At 35.5% G+C, this 26,091-nt stretch overlaps 1 pseudogene; it reads left to right on the forward strand.

Annotated features, from left to right (window-relative positions):
- The first annotated feature begins 22,477 nt into the window (after nucleotides 1-22,477).
- Nucleotides 22,478-23,288, forward strand: LOC123942420 (annotated as a pseudogene).
- Nucleotides 23,289-26,091: the final 2,803 nt, after the last annotated feature.

The raw sequence follows: 26,091 nt of genomic DNA on the forward strand, positions 1-26,091 counted from the left end.
AACTCAGCTATCTGGAAAACTCAACAAACAGATAATTGTCTAAAACATCTGGAGAGTCAAGACTTTACTATTTTTAATTACTTCACTCTTGTTTACAAATTTCCACCGTGTTGTTCTCTAAATTTATTGTTAGTTATGTCATGTGTGTTTGGTCTTCACAGCCAAGTTGTATGTTTTCATTTATATTCCCTAATATTACTTAATATAATTTTCTTTTTACACACATAGTGATAAATAACTCTTATTGGGCTTTGATTTTTTTTCCACAGAAAGTTATTTTTATAGGTCAAAACTTGGCTTCCCCATTGTGTGCCCATGTGCTTCTTGGGTGACTATTTTCCTGCATTCTTATGTAATTTCTTCAAGGCCCTAGTCTTCCTTTTGAGGTCTTCCTTTAGTATCTCTCAGAAGAACCTTTCTGGGGATCCAGAAATTCTTAACGGTTCAGGTACAGGATTCCATTATGATTAATGAAGTCTGTGGAAGCCAGAGGCTCCCCTGCTGCTATTGTAGTTGCCAGGAAATTCCAGATTAATGATATCTTTTCTTTATACCTAAATAAGCCCCCATACTGACTTCAGTTTTCTCCACTGTCATCATCACCAATGTACCATAATGTTGGCTTCTACTGCATGCTTAAGATACTTTTAATCTACTTCAGGTAAAAGGTGTTGGCAACAGGAATGGATGAATCCAGGTCAAGGACACATTTCATGGGATGGTGACATCCTCTATTTGGCTGTTTCCTATTAGGATATCTGTCTCCTTCCAGTGTGTTTATGGAAAAACAGTCTCATGATTATTCTTGGGAGGGAATGACTCTATCCTGAACAAGCTTGAGGTGGATAGAGTAGAACCAGCTTTCCTTTGCTTGCCTTTTTTGGGTTAAATACCACCCATTATAAGAGGTATCACCTTGGCAGTGGCAGAAAGGCACATGGAAAGCTGGAACAGCGATTTTAGGCCTATGGCTTTCTGTATGGCTCCATGCAGTTCAGTCTAACTTATGAGCTAATTTAGAATTCCATGTTGATACTTGGGATCAAAGACACCAGGTGATCAGAAGTCATTTTTAAAAATATTTTTAAAGATTTTTATTTATTTATTTGAGAGAGAGAGGGAGATTGAGAGAACAAATGGGAGGAGGAGCAGAGGGAGAATCAGACCCCAACATAGGACTCAATCTCACTGCCTTGGGATCATGACCTGAGCCAAAGGCAGACACTTAACTGACTGAGCCACCCAGCTGACTCTGAAGGTCATTTTTAAAACTGATGTTCTTGTACTTATATTTCACTTGGATTTGACTGTTTCATGAAAATATTAAGGACTTTTGGGTGTACTTCTCAACCTTTAAACTTCTTAGCCTAAGGGAAACATTTTTCAAGTTCATAAAAGCTAATTTGTTTGTTTGTTTGTTTATTTGCAGTGAAAACAGATTCCAAGTCACACTTGGCTTTGGATAATAGGAGCTGCATTGTAATTATCTGGATCTGAGAAAATTGGTCAACACCTGATTTCTATGATTGAGCATCATATTTCATATAATTGCCTAGGAACATCTTTGAAATACTAATGATATAGATTATGCAGATGAAATTCAATAGCAATGTCTTATTATCTAATATCTTAGATAATAATAGGACATTTAAACACATTTTCTCTTATCCTTTTTTAAAGATATTATTTATTTATTCAAAAGAGAGAGAAAGCACAAACAGGGGCAGAAAGGCAGAGGGAGAGAGAGAAGCAGACTCCCAACTGAGCAGGGAGTCAGATGTGAGGCTTGATCCAAGGACCCTGAGACCATAACCTGGGCTCAAGGCAGTTGCTTAACTGACTGAGCCACCCAGATGCCCCTTTTTTTATCTTTTTTGTTTGTTTGTTTACATGTATACAGATCCCATTCCACAGTGTATGTGCTTACTTCAAGCCATCAGATTTCCATGGGCTTGAGGTGAGGACTTTCAATGCTAAAATCAGAGAAGTGAGAGAAGTTAAATTTTAAGCGATGAGTCAGTATGCCTTTGGCCAACGAAGTGATTCTGAATGGGTAACCAAAAATAAAGCACTAATGGATTTATGGCAAAATCTAGAAATAATTTGTAGAATAAGAGTATCAGGTTGAATTCTAGAAGACTGGGGCTTTTGCTTGAGACAGAAATTTTTAGCAGTTAGGGTTTAATGCTTGCTGAAGTATGGTAAGCAAGTAAGTGGGATTTCCATATTTACAGGGCCATGGGTAGAAGGGGCACCATGATTCTTTGATGCTAGACAGGTTCTCCCAATTTCATGAATATTTGAGTGAGTTTGTATGTGTGTTTCTGTGTCTGTGTCTATGTATTAATGGTATTTTGGTGTATAAGATAGAAGTCTAGTTCTCCTCTAGGGCAAACAGTATACACTAAACATTTGCATTAATCTTTTATTAATTGATGTTACTTGAGTCCCATTTAGTAAATTCATTTTTTGCTATATTTAATGATGTTTTTCCATTTCCAAAAGTACTTACTCCCAAGATATAGTTCACTGGAAAACAATGACAAAGTCACGAAAAAATACTTATGACTGTCCCAAATCTATGGATATTCACCTATAGTGGATATTTTATTATATTGAAATTATTCTACCTAAAACTAGTTTTTTAAAATATATAGGCTTATTCACCTTTCTCCTTATACCAAAAGAATAAACCATATGTTAGTATGAGTCTTAAGAAATGGCTGTTTGAATATTATATCTTCTCAACTAAAAAACAAAGTATACTTCCTTATATTTTCCATTTTTGTTGTTGTTGTTGTTGAAGTTCTCACTGTGTTCATTCATTCTTCTTCCTAGTTTGGTGAGTATTATTATGACCATTACATTGAACTCTTTATCAAGTAAATTACTCATTTCCATTTCATAAAGTTTCTTTCTGAGGTTGTATCTTGTTCTTTCATTTGTAACATATTCCTCTGTTTCTTTATTTTGCTTGACTCTGTATGTTGGTTTGTGCAGAGTAAATAAAACAACCACCTCTCCCAGTACTGAAGGTGTGGTCCCTTGTAGGAGATGAATCTTGTCCCTCAACCCTGTCCCAGCCCTTTGTCAAATCTCTATGCTTGTCCAGGCAGCCCTTTGTATTTTTAATAGCTCCCAGTGGTTGAAGGTATGTCAAGAACTGTCAGTGTCTCTAAGGGAAAGATTTTTGCATCTAGATTCAGGCTGTTTGGAAAACTGATCCTCAAGCAGTAGTTTTTAAAAGTATGCAAATATATATAATCCAGCGGGACTGCAAGTGTTAAGTCTTGCTGACCAGACAATCTGAGATTGTCCCCTAGGTGGCAGTCACAAAAGTAGGCTCCAGATGAGTGTATTAGCTCTTCTCTGGGAGATATCTGGAAGCTGGAGCAAGGGAGAAGGATAGCTCCAAGATGGCATCTACAACCTCTCTTCCTTGTGAACAGCTTTGTAGTCCACTAGATGTGGCCAAACCTGAAGCCTGTCCCCTAGGGCAAATCTCCAGAAGTCTCCTTCAAAGAAGGATTGGAAAGTATGCCTCAGTCTGCCATCTTGCATAGTGCTGTGGGGATTGCAGCCTGCCGAGAACCAATTTACCAATTGCCACAGTCCTGTGTGACCCAGGAATGCAAGCTGCCTTGGCCATTAGAGCCAGCTGATCAAGGAACATTTTCTAGGTGACAGCTAAAAATACTGGGGCACCCAATATAAAAATCAGGTCACCAGCTGTATGTAAAGTTTTCCTCCAAAAGACACTGGTGCCCTGGAGTGAGGCAGAGGGAATGTGTGAAAATAGCACTTATCCTCTGAGATCTCTGGAAAGGATTACAGTCAGTCTCTAGATGTGTGCTTAATTAGAAGCCTTCTCCTTAGGTTTTAACCAGGATGATTAGCTAATAGGCCTTAAATTCAAGCTCCTGGGTCTGTTTTATCCCTTGCTGTGCCTGAGTGGGGGTGGTTGTAGCTATTTAGGAATTCTTTCTCTATAGATTACAATCCCATGGAATACACAATCATAAACTTCACTGACCACCAAAGCCAGGCAATGTAGAGGTGTCCCCTGGAAGCAGCCAAAAGAATCAGGATGCCAGATTGAGATATGAGTTCCTTTCTGGATGACTGTGATTATTATAGACCTATGGGATCAGGAATGCAAGTTCTTCTGTCCTTCACAGCTGGAGAGTTAAGAGGCATCCTTTGGGCAGCAGATGCAAAGATTAAGCACCAGACACATGTAAAAACTATTCTGAGAAATACTGGTGCTCTGGATCACAGCAAAAGGAGAGCAAGAAGATAACATCTGCCAGTCTCCATCCCCAGAAAGTGTTCCAGTGACACTCAGATGTATTTGGTAAATTAGATGCCTGCCCAATACTTTAATATAAGTATGTGAGCCTCCTTCACTTTAAATCTGGGTACAGTTGGCTGCTTCTGAGATGGGCCATGAAGCAGGTAGTCTGAGTCCACGGGCCTTTTAAGAACTGTCTCCCAGATCACTATAATCTTATGGGTCTCAGGTCATGAGCCCCATTGGTTTTCACAGTAAGATGTTTGGGGGTTCATCTCTCAGGGTGAAGTCCTAAAAGTTGAGGTGCTCAGTGTGGGGTTTGAGCCCTTTTCTCCTCAGAGAGAAGCTCTGGGTTCTAAGTTTTCTCCTAGTGTGGGTCACCATACCAGAGGTGGAGTTTATGGCACGATTATTTCCCATTCTCTCCTACCTACTTTGATGTGGTTTTCTTTTCATGTGCCTAATGTGTGGTCATTACTCAGCAAGTCTCTAGGCTTTTTTTTTTTTTTCCTAAGAAGAAAATATTCCATATATAGCTATAAACTCAGTGTGTCCTATGGGAGAAGATAAGTTCAGGAAATTCCTACATCACCAGTTTGAACCAGAAGCAAATAGAAGGCACAGAGCTAAAGAATATGGTAATAGAACTAGAAAATACACTACAGGGAATCAATAACAGACTAAATTAAGCAAGAGAAAGGTTTAGTCAACTCAAAGACAGTGGAGCTTACCAATCAGAGTGAGAAAAAGAAAAGAATGGGACAAACTGAAGATAGCTTAAGAAGCTTATAAGACAGCATCAAACTAACTAATATTTGCATTATTGGGGTCCCAGAAGAAGAGAGAGAAAAGGACAGAAATCTCGTCTGAGGCAATAATAGCTGAAAACTTCCCTAACCTGGGGGAGGAAATAGATGTCCAGATCCAGGAAGCCCAGAGAGGTAAGCAAAAAAAAAAAAAAAAAAAAAAAAAAAAAAAAAAAAAAAAATTAACCCAAAGAGATCCATATCAAGGCACAATATAATTTGTTAAAAGTTAAAGATAATAAGTGAAACTTAAAACCATCAAAAAAAAAAAAACAACTTGTCACATACAAGGGACCACCTCTTATGAACCCAGAAGAGTTTTGAGCAGAAATTTTGCAGGGTAGAACAAAGTGGAATGAAATATTCAAAATGCTGAGAGAAAAACCTTCCAATCAAGAATACTTTACCTGGTAAAGTTATCATTCAGAATTGAAGGAGAGAAAAAAAGTTTTCCAGGCAAGCAAAAGCCAAAGGAGCTCATCACTACCAGACCAGTCTTGCTAGAAATATTAACAGAATTTCTTTAAGCTGAAAATTCAGAGTGCTATTAGTAATAAGAAAATATTTAAAAGAATAAATTTCACTGGAAAAATAAATACAATAAAGGTAGTGTGTTAATCATTTATAAATAGCATGAATTAAAAGACAAAAGCAGTAAAAGTCAATATGATTATAATAAGGGATACACAAGATAAAAAGATGTAAAATGTGACATTAGGAACATAAAATGTGGGTGAAGGGCACAGTAAAAATGTTGAGCTTTAGAATGGAATCAAACTTAAGTTATCAACTTAAAATAAGGTTATAGGCATAAGTTGTTTGTTATAAGTAAGCCTCATGGTAACCACAAAGCAAAAACCTATAGTAAATACACAAAAGATAACGGACTATAAGCATATCACCAAAGAAATTCATCAAACCACAAGAGAGTAAGAGAAGAGGAAAGAAATAGAGAGGAACTATAAAACACCAGAAAACAATTAACAAAATGTCAGTAAGTATCTACCTATTGATAACTGCTTTGAATATGAATGGACTAAATTCTCCAGTCTAAAGATACAGAGTAGTTTAACTGATAAAAAACAAACAAACAAAAAAACAACACTTATCTATATGTTACCTACAAGAGACTCACTTTTGATGTAGGGACACACAGAGACCAGACGTGAAGGGATGGAAAAAGATATTCCATAAAAATAGAAATGAAAAGAAAACTACAGTAGGTATACTTACTATAAGACAAAATGACTTTAAAACAAAGACTGTAATAAGAGACAAAGAAGGGTATTACATAATGATAAAGAGGTCAATCTAACAAGAATATGTAACATTTGTACATATTTAGGTATCCAACATAGCAACACCAAAATATGTAAGGCAAATACTAACATACCTAAAGACAGAAATTGATGACAATGCAATAATAGTAGGGACATTTAGTACCCCACTTAAATCAAAGGGTAGATCATCTAAACAGAAAATCAAAGCAGGAACATGGGCCTAAACAACATGTTGATCCAGATGGACTTAATAGATACATACTGAACATTCCATCCCAAAGCAGCAAAATACACATTCTTCTCAAGTACACATGGAATGACAAGCCTTAATAAACTTAAGATAAATGAAATCATATCAAGCATCTTTTATGAATGGTATGAAACTAGAATTTAATTACACAAAGAAAACTGGAAAATTCACAAATATATAAAGATTAAACAAAATACTACTGAACAACCTATGGGTCAAAGAAAAAATCAGAATCCAAATTAAAAAAATACCTGGAAATAAGCAAAAATGGCAATGTCACATACAAAAATTTGTATTTTGAAGATGAATCCTCCTACTGATAAATGTCTACCTCAAGCAACAAGAAAAATCTCCAATAAACAACCTAACTTTACACCTCAAGGAAGTAGAAAGAGGATAAGGCCCAAAAGTAGTAAAAATAAAGAAATATCAATGATTGGAGGAGAAATAAATGAAATAGAAACTAAATATACAATAAAGAAGATCAATGAAAGGAAAACCTGGTTCTTTGAAAATAGAAATAAAATTGACAAGCTTTTACCTAAGTTCACCAAGAAAAAAAGAGAGGGCTCAAAGAAATAAAAAACAAAAGAGGAAAAGTTATAACTGATACCAAAGAAATAGAAAGGATCATAAGAAAATATTATGAACAATTATATGCCACCAAATTGGACAACCTAGAAAAAATGGATAAATTCCTAGAAACATATATCAAGACTGCATCATGATGAAAATAAATATGAACAGACCAATTACTAGCAAAGAGATTGAATCAATAATCAAAAACCTCCCAACAAACAAGAGTCTAGGACAAGACTGTTTTACCGAAAAATTCTACTAAACGTTCAAAGATAAGTTAATACCAATCCTCACTAAACTCTTCCAAAAAATAGGAAAGGAGGGAACTCTTCCATACTTGTTTTATGAGGCTGGCATTATGGATACCACAACCAGACTAGGATGATAAAGGAAAAGAAAAGTGCAGTCCACTATTCCTAATGAACATAGATGAAAAATCCTGAGTAAAATAGTAGCAAACCAGATTCAACAAAACATTAAAAGGATCATACACCATGATCAAGTGGGATTTATTCCAGGAATTCAAGGATGGGCCAACATTCAAAGATCAGTCAATATAATACACTAAATAACATAATGAAGGATATCTCTGTATCTTAGTATATATAGAAAACAGATTTGGGAGAACTCAGCATCCATTTATGATAAAAACTCTCAACAAAGTGGGTATAAAGGGAATGAACCTCAATAGAATAAAGGCCATATATATGATAAGCCCACGGCTAACATCGTACTCAATGATGAGAAGCTGAAAGCCTTTCTTTTATGATCAGGAACAAGACAAGGTGCCTACTCTTAGCACTTTTATTCAATATATTCAGTGTAGTGCAAAGCAATTAGGTGATGTAAATAATTAAATGAAATTAAAAATAAAAAGTATCCAAATTGTAAAAGAAGAAATAAACTACAAATACTATTAATATTTGCAGATGACATGATATTATATATAGAAAGCCCTAAATATGCCATCAAAAAAACTGTTAAACTGATAAATTCAGTGAGGTTGTAAAATACAAAATCAATGTTAAAAAAATCTGTTGTGTTTCTGTACACTATTTAATGAATTATCAGAAAAAAAATAAGAAAAGGGGGCATCTGGGTGGCTCAATGGGTTAAAGCCTCTGCCTTCAGGTCAGGTCATGATCTCAGGGTCCTGGTATCAAGCCCCATGTCGGGCTCTCTGCTCAGCAGGGAGCCTGTTTCCCCCTCTCTCTCTGCCTGCCTCTCTGCCTATTTGTGATCTCTGTCTGTCAAATAAATAAATAAAAACTTAAAAAAAAAAAGAAAAGAAGAAAACTATCCATTTACACCTGCATCAAAAAGAATAGAATACCTAAGAATAAATTTAGCCAAGGAGGCAAAAGACTTGCATATTGATATCTAAAAGACATTAACGAAATCAATTCAAGAAGACACAAGTAAATGGAAAGATATTCCATGCTCGTCGATTGAAAGAATCAGTAAAATGCCCATACTACTGAAAGCAATCTGTAGTCAATGAAATCCTTATCAAAATTCCAATGACATTTTCTACAGAACTAGAACAAGCAATTCTAAAATTTGCATGGAAACACTAAAAACCCTGAATACTCAGAACAATCCTGAGAAAGAATAATAAAGCTGGAGACATGCTTCCTGATTTCAAACTTTATTACATAAAGAAATGGTAATTAAAACAATATTGGCATAAAAATAGACACTTAGATCAATGGAACAGAAATAAATTCATGAATATAAATATAGTCAATTTATTTATGACAAAGGAGCCAATAATATATAATGGGGAAAGAATAGTCTTTTCAATAAATCGTTCTGCGAAAACAACAGCCACATGTAAAACAATGAAATACAACCATTGTTTTAAAACTTACACAAGAATAAACTCAAAAATAGATTAAAAACTTGAATGGGAGACCTAAAACCGTAAAACTCCTTCAAGAAAACATAGGGAGTAAGCTCCTTCTCATTGGTCTTGGTGATGATTTTTCTTTGAATCTAACTCTAAAAGAATTGAAACACAAAATAAGTAGGACTGCATCATACTAAAAAGCTTCTGCACAGCAAAGGAAACCATCAACAAAGTCACCTACTGATAGGAATATTTGAAAATCATAAATCTGATAAGTGGCTGATATCCAAAGTACATAAAGATCTCATACAACTGAATAGCAAAAAAAACCCCACAAAAACAACAACAACAACAAAACAACCAACCAACCAACCAAACAAACAAAAAACCAAAACCCAATCTGATTAAAAATGGGTGGAACACCGAATAGACATTTTTCCAAAGAAGACATATAGATGACCAAAAGTACATGAAAAGATGCTTGACATCATTAATTGTCAGGTAGATGCAAATCAAAACCACACTAAGCTATCACCCCTCACCTGTTAAAATGGCTATTATAAAAAAGATAACCAATAACAAGTGTTGGCAAGGATGTGGAGAAAGGGAATTCTTGTGCACTGCAGATGGAAATATAAATTGGTGAAACCACTATGGAAAATAGTGTGGAGGTTTTGGAAGAAATGAAAAGTAAAACTACCATAGGATCTAGCAATTTCATTTTGGGGTATTTATGTGAAGAAAATGAAAACACTAACTCAAAAAGAAAAAAAAAAGATACATGAACCTCCACGTTCATTGCAGCATTATTTACAATAACCAAGATATGGAAACATCTAAATGTCCATTGGTAGATGAGTGAATAAAGAATCTGTGAGACTATATGTGTGTGTGTGTTTGTGTGTGTATTATACACACACACACATTGTAATATTACTAATATCAACACATTGGAATATTACTCAGCCATAAAAATGAATGAGTTCTTGTCATTTGCAATAACATGGATGGGGCTTGAGGGCATTGTGCTAAGTAAGATAACTCAGGCAAAGAAAGACAAATGTTATATGATAGCATTTATATAGGGAATCTAAAAAATAAAAAATAAAAATAAAAACAGAATACCAAGCTCACAGATACAGAAAATAGATTGGTGGTTTCCAGCGGGATGGGGTGGAGGTTGGAGAAATGGGTTCAGGAAGTTAAACAGTAAAAAGAAAAAAAACAAAAAACCCCAAAAATGTGCCAATGCTATAGATATTTGGTAAATGTTAGTTGAGCTGCATTGTCTGTATATGTTTTACAGTAAGTGCTAAAGAGGAAAAGATTATCTTATCTACTTTGTACTACATTGGATGCAGCAAGATATATATAGAAAATTTATAAATTTCTGATTGCGATGACACCTTTAGAAAGGGGAAAATATCAAAACATCTTAACACTGACATGAATCCTATATTTCTATCCTTGGTTATTAAAATATTACCAAAGAATTATTCAACAAAGTTATGTTTTTCAGAAAGTTTATTTCTTTCTCTGTTATTGAAATTTCGTCCATCAAACAGGCATAGTACCGTCATTTTCAGTACGTTTTCAAGATCAAGCACCGAGTTTATGGGCAATCTTCTAATTTAGAAGTAGAAATAGAGAAGATTTTTAGGAATGTAGTAATTCAGCTTTATGGAAAACAGGAAAATGACTCAATAAAACCATCTGGTCACTAAAAAAAAAAAAAAAAGAAAAAAAAAGAAAAGAAAGAAAGAAAAAAAAAAATGTGTATGCCACACTTATGCGTCCCTGCTGTTTGAGTGGCCTAGCATGGTATGGGGCCTGCTTAAAATCACCACTAACAGCTGGTTACCATTCAGTTGCTATTGTTGGTGCCCAGTTATTTTCGGTTTGGCTTGGCACTGGCGGTGGCAAACATCTGCTAAGTGATGGCTCAATTTGTGGGTCCAGGTCTTTGGGATTTAAATGCCTCTGAATTTAAGGGTAAGCTAGGCTTATGTGGGAGCTTCTTTAAAGTTGACCTGAATCCTTGCAAAAGGTTGCAAGCTGTCATGGTTTCCTGGCTTTTACATAGCTTGGATCTTCCATATAGGATGGTTGCTGCCCCTCCAGGCTCCTCCAGTCCTAGTAGGACTTGACTGCCTCCTCTAAGTAGCAAAATGAAGATATTATTAATATCTTAGAGCAACTAGATAACTGCTTCCAATAGTTTCTAGATTTTTGCCATGTGAGGCTATCTTTGGTGAGAATTATATTTGCATACATATGTGTACATTTGAGGCTATGAATCACAGACATTTGCTGTGCATTTAGCTCATGCTTTTACCAGGAATCAGCTAGACATTGGACGTTGGCTTTGGAATTTGTTATATCTACTGCCAGGTCACAAGGTTGTGTTTGAAAGTTCAGGAGGTAAAAGGCCCAAATGGTAATGAAAGCAAGAAAAATATCATCTACTCTGGTTGAGGAACTGGTCATTCTCAAGTAATTATAGCTTCTTTTCTGTTCATATTTATTATTTCCCCTATTTACAATTCCTAGAAATTAGAAAGTGCTTGCTTATATCCCACTGTTACCTCCCCACCACCACCACCTTAAGACAAAGAAGTCATTTATTTTAGAAACCCAGTGGTCTTTAGTATCATTTCAATGTATGAGTTAATTTTAGAGTAGTAAGAGTAAATGAAATGCAATATTTACATTTTGCTAATTATCTTCTCTTGTTAGAAAGCTGCTATTTTGCAGAAAGAGAAATATGTTAAAAATGTACATATTTTAACTATAAAAATCAATTGTCATAAATTGTATATATAGCAAATCACATGGGAAGTCTTTATTTCCTAATTTAAAAAAGCTGCCTCAAAGAAATGTTTCAGCACACAGAGGCACATGGGCCACTTGGCAGACAGCCTAATTGAAACCAAGGGCCCAGGAGAAGAGCTGAACTCTGCATCTGCTGTCCAGAACTGGCTGCACTACACTTTGAACCAGTGCTGATGGCTTTGTACACAAAGATCAAAATGAGTTTGTTTTATTCAGCTGGGTTGTGGAGGTGCACGTATTTTGGCTTCTGGATGCAATAAAGCATTGAGCTCTCAGATAAACAAACTATAAATCTAATCAAGCCTAGGCACAATGATAAGTAGATTGCTTGAAACGGAGAGGTGGGTTGTGGTGGTGGTGGTTGGGTGGGTGCGGGTTGGGGGGAGATGAGGGGATGAGAGAGAGAATGAGACAGAGCAAGAGAAAGAAGATAAAATGGTCCAAGCCCATTTTATGTGGTGGAGTACTAAACATGACTCTTGGTATGTTGCCAGTTTTAACAACTATTTCCTCTCCTTCTCCCCACCTCCCTCCTTTTTTTTCTTGACATGTTGCAGTGAGATTTCAGATATATTCTCTATTAAAGACTGTCTTGGGAGCTACATCAAATTCCTTGAATGGAAGCAGGTGAATTATTGTAAAATATTTCTTCTTAAGTTGGAGTTTGAGGACTTTGAAATATTTCCCTATCTGTTTCTCAAAGCAATATGGGCAAATAATATGGAGTTAGTGTGTTCCTTATGTGCTGTGTTTAATCACCAGTTCCATTATCATGTAACGTTTATTTGTCTCCAGTTATATGTTTGGAAGTAAAACAAAAGAATGATGACTATTTCTTCTTAAACGTGTTTAGATGCAATCACTCCTAAGCATAACTTGAGTATTTCAGCTATGATGAAGAAATGGAAAGGTGTCATTGATTTATTCATGTGCATTGGATGCTTTGGCCCACCATACTACTTCAAATATTGTTGGAATCAATCCATTTCCTTACTTTACTAAGTACCTGCCAGATAAATCTCCAGATATGATAAAATATGTGTCCATTAGGAATGACTGAATTCCACAACTAGATTTCACCTGAAATCTGAATGATGAAGTTTTCATTTAAAGTGAATGTCATAGGTTGACAGGTTTAAAAACTGCCCAAGAAATAAATAATAGTGATTTAGAAATTTCCTCCAGAAATATAGGAATCCTGGCTGTACAATAAAGAATAAATTTCTAGAAAATGGACACCTCTAATCTGAAACACTAAGTAGATATTTACAGCATAGTTAATTGATTTTCTTAAAAAATCTTTTTTATTAAGATATATAATATTGAGATATATAATTAACTTACCATAAAATTCATGCTTTTCAAATGTATAAGTTGTTTTTAGTATATTCACGAAGTTGAGCATCCAACACTTCTTTCTAATTCCAGGATTTTTTTTTAAGATTTTATTTTTAAATAATCTCTATACCCAAACGAAGGGCTCAAACTTGCAACCTGGAGATCAAGAATTGCATGCTGTACCAACTGAGCCAACCAGGTGACCCTAATTCCAGAAATTTTCATCACCTTAAAAAGAAACACTATACGTATTAGTAGTCTGTTGTGGAATTTATTGGTAGAAATTTCAGGGAACTAGTACTTACTTTTAACTTTTAAGTTGAATAAAGTTTCATTTATAGTTCAGAAAAGTCAATTTTGATTATTCCAATTTCCAAGTTATTAAGTTTTTTTTACTGTAGATAACCAAAATATTTCAAGTATGCAGTGAAATGTAGCAGAGTTTAGAGAATTCAGTACTAAAATGGATAGTTTATTGCATGAATTACCTAAGTCCCTTAGCATCTCAAAGTTTTCATCTTAATTGCAAATGACCCAAGCAGGCTAATGAATTGAACTGAGTACTACATTGTCCAGAGTACTATGCTAGGAGTTATGTTCCTTGTTCAAAACATATATAGAAAGTTCAATAATGATTATTATAATAATTTTCATGATATTAAGGAAAAATAGAAAAAAGAAAATGATGATGAGGAAAAACATTTCATTGATCATACTACTGTGTAAGGAATTTGTTTGTTATGCTTCTTGGTTAGTAACTCATTTATTCTCAGGACAACTCGAGTACATAAGTAGCATAACATATTATCGAGTGTGATGTGGATTCAAGCAGTAGAAACCAAATTTGTTTATCTGCAGAAAAACAGTGAGTTCATTGGAAATATATCTAGAGGCTCCAGACTCTATGGGAGTACAAATGACCAGGACTATCAATTAGAAGGAAATAATAGAAGACTGGGCAGCAGAAAAATAGCAGTAGATACACTTCAGGTACAATCAGATGCCATGTCACTGCCTCTCCTGATGCTGTAATGAATATGACCTCCTACTTTCCTGATATCATTGTATTAGTTGCTCAAGATTCAGCAACCAAGAAAAAACATCTGATTTACCGAACTTATCTTAGGTGTCCACTCTGTGGAGAAAAAGGGAGGAACAAATCAGTTTGACATCTGTGATAGTTAATTTTATGCATCAACTTGACCAGGCCACAGTGCCCTGTTATTTGGTTAGATGTTATCACGGATATTTCTATGAATGTGTTTTTGGATGAAATTAATGTTTACATCAGCAAACTTTGAAGAAAGCAGATTACTCCCTGTAATGTGGATGGGCCTTATCCAGTTAACTCAAGGCCTTACTGGGATGAAGACAGAGACTCCCCCAGAAAGAAAGAATTCTGCTAGGAGACTGCCTTTGGACTTGAACTGAACTTTTCCCTGGTCTTCACCTTGCTGGCCTAATTTATTAGATTTTGGACTCACCAGAACACACAATAACATAAGCCAATTCCTTAAAAAAAAATCTCTTCTATCATACACACATGCATACACCTCTATTGGTTCTATTTCTCTGGAGACCCTAAACACAGCTTATTTTGTAGGAAGTGGCTAAAACATCAAAAGATTTCTACAAAATGAGACATTACCAAATAAATTTGGACTACTAATAGAAAAAAAGGGCCTCAATGGTGAACATTCAAAAAGTAGGAAATGTCCATTACACATAGTAATATGTGAAGATAGTGTCTAAATTCTGAGGGAGAGGGAATCAGAATTAACTGCAGAAGTTAATCTTGAAATAAGTCACAGGAAAATATTTTCTAAAGGAAGAGAGACATGAATTGAAGGAGCAGAAGGAAAAATATATTCTAAGTCAGGGGTATAAAGATGGGCATGTGATCTTCCACTGAGGTGGCAATACGATGTTATATGGAGGAAATAATGCTGTTCCAGACCTTTGAATAGCCTGGAAGTCTCCACTTTTTGCCTCTTGAATGCCAGTTACAGTGTAAGAACTGCAGCTACCCAGAAACCTCCATGCTACAGGTCCAACCCCTATGGAGAGGCCCTGAAGAGAGGGAGAGAGATGTCAGACACAAAAGGAGTGGCTAGGTGAAAACATTTAAGCAAAAACATTTTTTAAGAAGTGTATTCTCCAGGGGCACCTGGGTGGCTCAGTCACTTGGGCATCCAGCTCTTGATTTTTGCATGATGTCATAATCTCAGGGTCATGATATTAAGCCCAGTTTTGGGCTCTATGCTCAGTGCAGAGTCTGCATGAGATTCTCTCCCTCTGCCCTACACCTGATCTTCTCTTAATCTCTCTACAATAAATAAATTTCAAAAAATCATTTAAGAAAAGTGTATTCTCCAGCTACTCTAACTGTCCAAGCTGAAGTCAAGAAGATCAAAGATGAAAAATCGAACTGAGCCTTTCTTGGGCACTTTAGCTCTAAATTATAAACTACATAAAATGGTCATTTATGTCAGTATATAGTTTTGGGAATAGTTTATCAATGCAAGATTTCTGTCACATATGCCGTCCATTTAATGTGATACTCTAAAATATTGGAGATATACAAACAAAGTCAGGGGAACAGATGAAGTTCTTGAGGGTACAAATTAGAGAATATAAAAGGCAAGCCTGAGGTTTAGAGGTACCAGTATTTAATGGGCAGGGGTAAAATACCCCACATGGTGAGAAGACAACAAAATGGTCAGAGAAATTCGAATTAAACCTGCAGATACTGTCTGGAGTGCAAGATATTACAAGGGGCAATTGGGATATATATATATATATGTATGTATATATATGTATATATGTATATATATGTATGTATATATATCCCAATACATACATATATATACATATATACATATATATACATACATATATATATATATATATGCAGCAGAGAGCATGGTTCAATGAAGACAATTCATTTTGTTGAGATTAATACTGGTTTTGTTACAGAGAAATTTTATTAGAGTAAATAATGAGACTAAATTAGAGTGAGAATGAGATTTGGTTTGGGTACATGTTTAACCATGTAATGGTACATCAGACTATTAACAATGATATGTGAGCCTTCTCAAAAGCAAAAAAACCAAAAATGTAACATACATTTTACTAATAGAAATTTATTTTATAAATGACAAAATAGAAATAAAACATATTTATTTTATAAGTTATAAAATATATGTATAAAATTATCTGATAAATATAAATTTATAGAACCTACAAAGAAAATATACAAGAAGGATAAGACTTTTAAAGAAAATAATTTTTTGAAATTTGGACTTATGGTCCAAATTAATGACTACTGTCTTGTATCATTCGTCCATTTATTTGAATAGTTTGATTTGATCACACAGTACTGAGATGTTCTCTTCCTGTGTCCAGTGTTATAAAATTAGATATATATAGATCTGAACACCTAAAATGACCAATGCAAAGCTATAAACATCCTAGTGAATCCCACATTTGCGAGAAGTTCAAAATATACATGGAAATTGCAGAAGTTTTATACTAAAATTGGCATTAAAATTATTTAGCATTGGATTTGTATCACAGGTTCTCCAGTGCGTGAAAATATGTTATATATTTTATTATCCATTTTTATAGTTCTAAAAATTCTCAACATAGGTTTGGAAATTATATTTCTGTCAGACATTTATGTGACAATTGAAGTTGTTCCTATGACTACTATGGAAAACTACTGGTTTAGATTAAACAAAGGTAAATATTCAAAGCACTTTGTTTTCAGCAAAACTATTTTGGATATAAAGCAATTTCATTTGAATATAAAATTATATTCTCCATGCTATAATCTATTCTTGTTTTATCTTTAATTATTTGTGGTTCCACCAAATTTTAAATTAATGTGTTCTTTAATTTTTTTAATAAAATGTCTCATGAAAATTGGATAATTTCTTTCAGTGGTATCTGCTTTCCAGAAACTTTTGACTCTTTTTGGAAAAAAACCTTGATAGCCAGCTCTATGGCTCTCTAAATTCTGCTCAATACCATGCAAGGACAATGGGATAGTCTTTCAGTTTGCTTATATTATTAGCTATTATGTCAGTATTAAAGATATCAGAAGGCATTTTAACCTCATAGATGAGGCAGACAGTAGCTACATAAGTACTGTGACACCTGTTTGTCTCAATCAAGACTGTGCGTGTCATTAGCAAAGAAGCATGTTGTGGCTTGAGTGGAGGTTCAGTCGTCTCTACCTCAAGGTTGGAATTGCCCTAACTGTGCTAATAGCTATGTAATATGGACACCTCTGTATTAGATACAAGAAGAGAGATGTTCTGATGCACAGTTTGTGAAATGTAATACCATTATCTGATTCTTTTATTAAGTGCAGTTGTTCACACCTAACCACATATTTATCATCTTGCATTGTTATGTCAAGATATTTGTTCTCTAATGGAACCTTAATAACTTTGTGTGAGAGGTCTTGTCTCCCCTATTTGACTATAAGCTCTTTGAAGACAATGGGAAATGTCTCATAATTTTAGTTGCTGCTCTGTACATAGTAGTTTTAGGCAGAGACTAGGAATGTAATGGAGCCTAACTAACTAATATAATGTTTATTGAGTTCCTATATCATACCAGTGGCTATGCTAAGTGCTATATGCACAATAGTAATATGGCATAAGTTCTACCCCCTTAATAAGTTGTAAAAGTAAAAGGGGTGTGTGTGTGTGTGTGTGTGTGTGTGTGTGTGTATATATATATATATATATATTTCATATATATACATATTTCATATATATACATATATATTTCATATATACACATATATATTTCATATATACATATATATTTCATATATATACATATATATTTCATATATATATATAAACGTAGTGAGCTTTAGAACTTAGTTGAATTCCAAACTTGTAATATTACTAATTTTATTTTATTTTATTTTATTTTATTTTATTTATTTATTTTTTTAAAGATTTATTTATTTGACAGATAGAGATTACAAGTAGGCAGAGAGGCAGGCAGAGAGAGAGGAGGAAGCAGGCTCCCAGCTAAGCAGAGAGCCCGATGCAGGGCTCGATCCCAGCACCCCGGGATCATGACCTGAGCTAAAAAAAAAAAGCAGAGGCTTTAACCCGCTGAGCCACCCAGGCGCCCCATATTACTAATTTTATTGTAGATAATCCGGTGTTTATTGTTGATTTACCAAAAAACATTCAGTATTAATAGCATTATGAAAATATGGAGCATATCTTTTTGTTAAGAAGATTTTAATTTATTATAATTTTTAAATATAGGTGTAATAACTTAGGAAGACATTTGTGAAAACTCTTTTTATTATTTATTTATTTATTTGAGAGAAAGTGCGTAAGCAGGGGGAGGAGCTGAGGGAGAAGCAGACTGAGCAGGAGCCTGATGTAGAGCTCAATCCAAGGACCTCAAGATCTGAAGCTGAAATCAGACCCTTAATTGACTGAGCCATCCAGGCACCCCTTGAGGGAACTTAATTAAAAAATCTAGATGGCCTTGAATCCCATGGAGTCTGAATCTTCCTTTAGGCTTCTATTCAGTAGTATCTCTTCTTAACACAGGCTCTGGCCCAGGATTTCCCACTGGTCGATATGGACTAAAGATCATTTCTTAAGGCCTGATGGAAAGTAAAGGAAGAGAGATTTAAAACATGGTGGCATGGTAAAATAAAGTTGGAGTGCATGGGGACCCTTATGTTTTGTCCTTCCCTTTATTTCCCAGAACCTCTCAGATTCATACTTGAAATAGAGGGTCTTCTAGGGTTAAACTCTGATCTTCTAAAAAATGGTAAATCTCCTTCAAAATGAAACCAATTAAAGAATTATTGGTGGAGTTGTTAAAATACTTGAAATACAGAGTATTTGGAAAGAAGGGCAATTTTACCTCCCATAGTGATACTGAATAATACTTGAACACAGTGTATAGTCAAACATATAGATAAATGACTTTCTATTGGCAAATGTTTTACCCTAAGCAGGACTTAGTCCTGTCCTGACTATACTGTGACTGTTCAGATGTTACAGGCTTCAGAAAGCTGTGGTAGGGTATGGGATGGATTAATGTGAATTCCAGTTGCTGGTATCTGAATTACTGCAGTTGTGAATTCCTTGATCTAGAACCCTGAAATAAATATGGAATCTGAAGGAATGTTAGTGTAAGATAAAGAAAAGAAGTCATGGAGATAATTATTACAGTGATTTTCACTTGCAAATATTGATTTATTGAAGTATTTTGATTTTTAAATGGAAATTTCCCCTTATCTTCAAATATATATGAATTAACTGTGACTTAGATATGTAAGAAGTTGTATGGTCTTTTCAGTGGAATTTAAATTTCATAATGCAGTAGAAACATTTTGTAAAATTGATATAAATAATTAGTCTTATAAGGGATATTGAATAAAGAAATAAAGTGAGAGAAACTTATTTTATTTATTTTTTATTTTTTAATTTTTTTAAAAGATTTTATTTATTTATTTGACAGACAGAGATCACAAGTAAGCAGAGAGGAAGGCAGAGAGAGAGGAGGAATCAGACTCCCTGCTGGGCAGAGAGCCTGATGTGGGGCTCGATCCCAGGACCCTGGGATCATGACCCGAGCTGAAGGCAGAGGCTTTAACCCACTGAGCCACCCAGGCACCCTGAGAGAAACTTATTTTAAATAAAGAATCAGATATAGCTGAGAAATTTCAATATAATGAACAATATTTTGTCCTCAAAGTCATAGAGTTCTTAGCTTGGTTTACATTGTACTATGTTATCTCAGTGAAAAGTGTTACAACATCTTAGCATCTGTATTTTTGGTGAGCATTATTGATGGATATTTTTCCTTTCTTCTGGATTGTTGATAATGGTGTAGATGCAGTCTTTGTATTTACAAAAAAAAAGGCAAATAAATTGACCTTAACTATTTTTATGTTAATCTAAACTTGCAAGCCAGTAATACAAATGGTAAACATATTCCATTTACTAAAAGAAAGATCAAAATTAAGCTTACAAAAAAGCAAACAATTTATTCCTTTGAAGTTGGCTTTCCCTGGTCAAAAGATCTCTTTCAGGCTTAGAAAACTTTACATTTTCAAAATGAGGATTTCATGCTTCACTCTTCAAGTCAAAAATTCTCACAAAGGGACTTGAGTTGGAAGACAGAGAAGATGGTGGCAGAGTAGGACAACCCAAGGTTCATCTTATTCCATGAACGCAACTAGATAACTACCAAATCATCCTAAATACCCTCATAGTCAACCTGAAGACTGACAGAACAAACTCCATAACTAAAGGGAAAGAAGAAGCCACATCATAGGAAATGCAGAGACATGGTTTAAAGGAGAAATGGATTTTAGGTACTGTGGAAGGGAGAGAGCTGTGGTCCCAGAGAGGGGTAAGGGGGAGAGAGAGAGAGGAGTACATAGAGGTACACACAAATTGGATGTTTTCCCAAAGCCATTGGCTTGGAAAATGAGAGGGGCCTATAATTTTAAAGGTAGAGGGCTTGCCTGGGATAGAGTCTGGAGAGCACTGCTCTGTTCCCCTGTGCTCTGGAAGAACTGCCTTTTTCAGTCAAGCTTGCCTCAGTCCCAGTGTGGTGGGCCCTACCCCAGAAGACAAAGACAAATCGCTGCCCACAACATGTCTCCTGACCAGAGAATTCTATATGCTTCAGTTCTGCTGAAAGTGGTGTCCGGTTTCATATCACAAACTGACCAGAGCACACCTTGTTAAAACTCATCACATTCAGGCCAGAGATCAAACACTGCCTGTAGCAGGCAAGGAGAGGCTTTGCAGATGACTGGTCTGAAGGATAGAACAACCAAAACACAGCAGCACAGAGCATGCAGCACACACCAGAGACACTCCCTGAAGGGCCAGGCCCTATTCACCACATGACCTCTTCTCATAAGGCCAATTTTTCATGAGCAGGAGACATAACTGCTTTTTATAACAACAAAGAAGAAGGCAGAAACTTAGACAAACAGCAAAGACAGAGGAATTTATCCCAGATGAAAGAGCAAGATAAGGCCCCAGCCAGAGATTTAAGTGAAACAGATATAAGTAACATGCCTGATGGAGAATTTAAAGCAACAATCGTAAGGATACTCACCGGGCTTGGGGAAAAAAAAAATAGAAGACATCAGTGAGACCCTTACCACAGAGATAAAAGAATTAAAAAAGAGTCAGAGATGAAGAATACAATAAACAAGATGGAAACAGGCTTGACCCAGTGAACAGCAGGCTGAAAGAAGCAGAGGAATGAATTAGTAACTTACAGACAAAATAATGGAAAATAATGAAGCTGAACAAAAGAGAAAGAATTATGCAACACAAGAATAGAATTAGGGAACTCAGTGACTCCATCAAATGTAATAATATTTGTATTATAGGAGCCCTAGAAGACGAGAGAGAAAAGGGGCAGAAAATTTATTTGAAGAAATAATAGCTGAAAACTTTCCTCATCTGGAGAAGGAAACAGACATCCAGATCCAGGAAGCATGGAGAACTCCCATCAAGATCAACAAAAGCAGGACAACAGCAAGACATATTGTAGTTAAATTTGTAAAACAGTGATAAATAAAATAAAATCTTAAAAGCAGCAAGACAAAAGACATACTTAAAAGGAAGACCCATAAAGCTAGCTGGAGACTTCTCAACAGAAACTTGACAAGCCAGAAGAGAGTGACATGATATATTCAAAGTGCTAAATGGAAAAATATATAGCCAAGAATACTCTATCCAGCAAGACTGTCATTCAGAATAGAAGGAAAGTTAGAGTTTCCCAAAGAAAAACTAAATTTAATTACCACTAAATTACACTAAATTACCACTAAAATACACTATTTCTGTCCTATAAGAAATATTAAAGGGGACTTTTGGATTGCAAAGGAGACACCAAAAATGACATAGAGAAGAAATGGACCAAAAACAACAACAACAACAACAACAAAAAACCCCCCAAAAAACTCCAGAAGCAATGACAAAATGAGTAATAAAATGGCAATAAATATACATCCATCAATAATTACTTTGAGGGGTGTCTGGGTAGCTCAGTCAGTTAAGCATCCAACTATTGATTTTGGCTTAGGTCCTGATCTCAGAGTAGTGGGATTGAGTCCTACATTGGGCTCCATGCTCAGTGCAGAGTCTGCTTATCTCTCTCTCTCTGGTCCTCCCTGTGTTCATTCTCTCTAAAATAAATAAAATCTTAAAAAATAATTACTTTGAGGGAGGAGGAGGAGGAGGAGGGACTCGGCGGGAGGATGGGCTTGCTCTCAATTTTGTGCAAATTGAAAAGTGCACCAGACCAGGAGGTGAGGATCCTTCTCCTGGGCTTGGGTAATGCTGGCAAGACCACTGTTCTGAAGCAGCTTGCATCTGAAGACATCAGCCACATTACACCTACACAGGGATTTAACATCAAAAGTGTGCAATCACAAGGTTTTAAACTGAATGTATGGGACATTGGTGGACAGAGAAAAATCAGACCCTACTGGAGAAATTATTTTGAAAATACTGATATTCTCATCTATGTAATTGACAGTGCAGACAGAAAAAGATTTGAAGAGACGGGTCAGGAACTAGCTGAATTACTGGAGGAAGAAAAGCTAAGTTGTGTGTCAGTGCTCATCTTTGCTAACAAAGCAGGATTTGCTTACGGCAGCCCCTGCCTCTGAAATTGCAGAAGAACTAAACCTGCACACCATCCGCGACTGCGTCTGGCAGATCCAGTCCTGCTCAGCCCTCACGGAAGAGGGCGTTCAGGACGGCATGAACTGGGTCTGCAAAAATGTCGACGCAAAGAAGAAATAAAATCTAGCTGAACGGAGAGACGCAGGAGCTGCGGGAGCTGAATTCTGTCCTGAAAAACACTAATTTGCTGCTTTCTGACCAAATGTTTTTCCATCTGTGTACAGCTACAGCTGTTTGAAGAGAGGGAACAACACAGTTTAAAAAGAATCCCCATTCCAGCAGTAGATTTAACTGATCTCTGAGGTTCAGTATCATTTTTCAAATAAAGGAATTATATTATTTCCTCTGCAAAAAAAAAAAAAAAATAATAATAATAATAATTACTTTGAATATAAATGTACTAAATGCTCCAGTCAAAAGACATAGGGTATAAGAATGGATTAAAAAAAAAAAAAAAGACCTTTCTATATGCTGCCTACAAGAGACTAATTTTTTTTAGACCTGAAGACACTTGCAAATTGAAAGTGGACAAATATTTATCATACAAATGGATGTCAAAAGAAAGCCAGAGCAGTGATACTTATACAGACAAACTAGACTTTAAAACAAAGACTATAACAGAAAAGAAGGGCATATATCATAATAAAGGTAACAATCCAACAGGAAGATATAACAATTATAAATATTTATGCACCCAGATATATAAAACAATTAATAACAAACATAAAAGAACTAACTGATAATAATACAATAATAGAAGGGAACTTTAACACCCCACTTATATCAATGGACAGATCATCAAACAGAAAATAAACAAAGAAACAATGGCTTTGAGGACACACTGGACTTGATGGACTTAACAGATATATTCAGAACATTCCATCCTAAAACAGCAGAATACATATTCTTTTCACGTGCACATGAGACATTCTCCAGAATAGATCACAATGTTAGATTACAAATCAGATCTCAGCAAATACAAAATGAAAGAGATCACACCATGCACCTTTTCTGACCAGAACTCTGTGAAACTAGAAATCCACCACAAGATAAATTGGGAAAGTCCACAAATACACGGAGGTTAGACAATATGCTACAAAATGATGAATGGGTCAACCAGGAAATCAAAGAAAAGATAAAGTAAACATGGAAACAAATGAAAATTAAAAAACAACAGTTCAAAATCTTTGAGATACAGCAGAAATGGCCCAAAAAGGAAGGATATAAGCAATATAGGCCTACTTTAAGAAGCAAGAAAAATCTCAAACAACCTAATCTTACACTTAAAGAGCTAGAAAAAGAGCAACAAATGAAGCCCGAGTCCAAAAGAAGGAAGGAAATGATAAAGACTAGAGCAGAAATAAATGATATAGAAACTAAAAAACAAAAACAAAAACAAAAAACCAACACAATAGCAGTGATCAATGAAACCAGGAGCTGGTTCTTTGAAAACAAAAATAAATAAAACTGATAAACCTTTAGCTAGACTTACAAAAAGAAAGTATAAAGGATCCAAATAAATAAAATCACAAATGAGAGAGGAGAAATAGCGACCAATACCACTGAAATACAAACAAATACAAGAGAATATTGTGAAAAACTATATGACAACAAATTAGACAAAACTGGAAGAAATCCCTAAAAACCTATAAACTACTAAACTGAAGCAGAAAGAAATAGAAAACTTGAACAAACCAATAACCAGCAAAGAAGTTGAATCAGTAATTAAGAAACTCCCAACACAAAAGTCCAGGGCCAGATGATTTCACAGGCAAATTCTACCAAACATTTGAAGAGTTAATACCTATTCTTCTCAAACTATTCCAAAAAGTAGGAAAGAAAGGAAAACTCCCAAACTCATTCTTTGAAGCAAACATTACTTTGAACCCACAAACAGATAAAGACTACACTAAAAAAGAGACTTGCAGGCCAATATCCCTGATGAACATGGATGCAAAAGTTCTCAATAAAATACTAGCAATCTAAATCCAATGATACATTAAAAAAATCATTTGCTACCATCAAGCAGGATATATTCCTGGATTACAAGTGTGGTTCAATATTTGCAAATCAATTAATGATATACCACATTAATTTAAAAAAAGGGTGAGGCGCCTGGGTGGCTCAGTGGGTTGGGCCTCTGCCTTCAGCTCTGGTCATGATTCCAGGGTCCTGGGATTGAGCCCTGCATTGGGCTTTCTGCTTGGAGGGGAGCCTGCTTCCTCCTCTCTCTGCCTGCCTCTCCACCTACTTGTGATCTCTCTCTGTCAAATAATAAATAAAATCTTTTAAAAAAGGGGGGGTAAGAAATATATATCACTTCAATAGGTACAGAAAAAGCATTTGACAAAATAAAATATCCATTCATGATAAAAACCCTCAACAAATTGAGAACCCAGAAGTAGACCCTCAACTCTATCATCAACTAATCTTTGACAAAGCAGGAAAGAATGTCCCGTGGAAAAAATAGTCTCTTCAATAAATGGTGTTGGGAATATTGGGCAGGCACATGCAGAATAATGAAACGGGACCATTTCCTTAAACCACACACAAAAACAGACTCAAAAGGGATGAAAGACCTCAATTTAAGACAGGAATCCATTAGAATCCTTGAGGATAACACAGGTAGCAACCTCTTCGACCTCAGCTGCAGCAACTTTTTCCTAGACACATCACCAAAGGCAAGGGAAGCAAGGGCAAAAATGGACTATTGGGATTTCATCAAGATCAAAAGCTTTTGCACAGCAAAGAAAACAGTCAACAAAACCAAAAGACAACTGACAGAATGGGAAAAGATATTTGCAAACAACATCAGATAAAGGGCTGGTATCCAAAATCTATAAAGAACTTATCAAACTCAACACCCAAAGAACAAATAATCCAATCAAGAAATAGGCAGAGGGCATGAACAGACATTTCTGCAAAGAAGACATCCAGATGGCCAACAGACACATAAAAAAGTGCTCCACATCACTCGGCGTCAGGGAAATACAAAGCAAAACCACAATGAGATACCACCTCACACCAGTCAGAATGGCTAAAATTAACAAGTCAGGAAGTGGACAGATGTTGGCGAGGATGAGGAGAAAGGGGAACCCTCCTACACTGTTGGTGGGAATGCAAGCTGGTGCAGCCATTCTGGAAAACAGCATG

The sequence above is a fragment of the Meles meles genome, chromosome 5 (assembly GCF_922984935.1).
Source record: "Meles meles chromosome 5, mMelMel3.1 paternal haplotype, whole genome shotgun sequence".
Lineage (NCBI taxonomy): Eukaryota > Metazoa > Chordata > Mammalia > Carnivora > Mustelidae > Meles > Meles meles.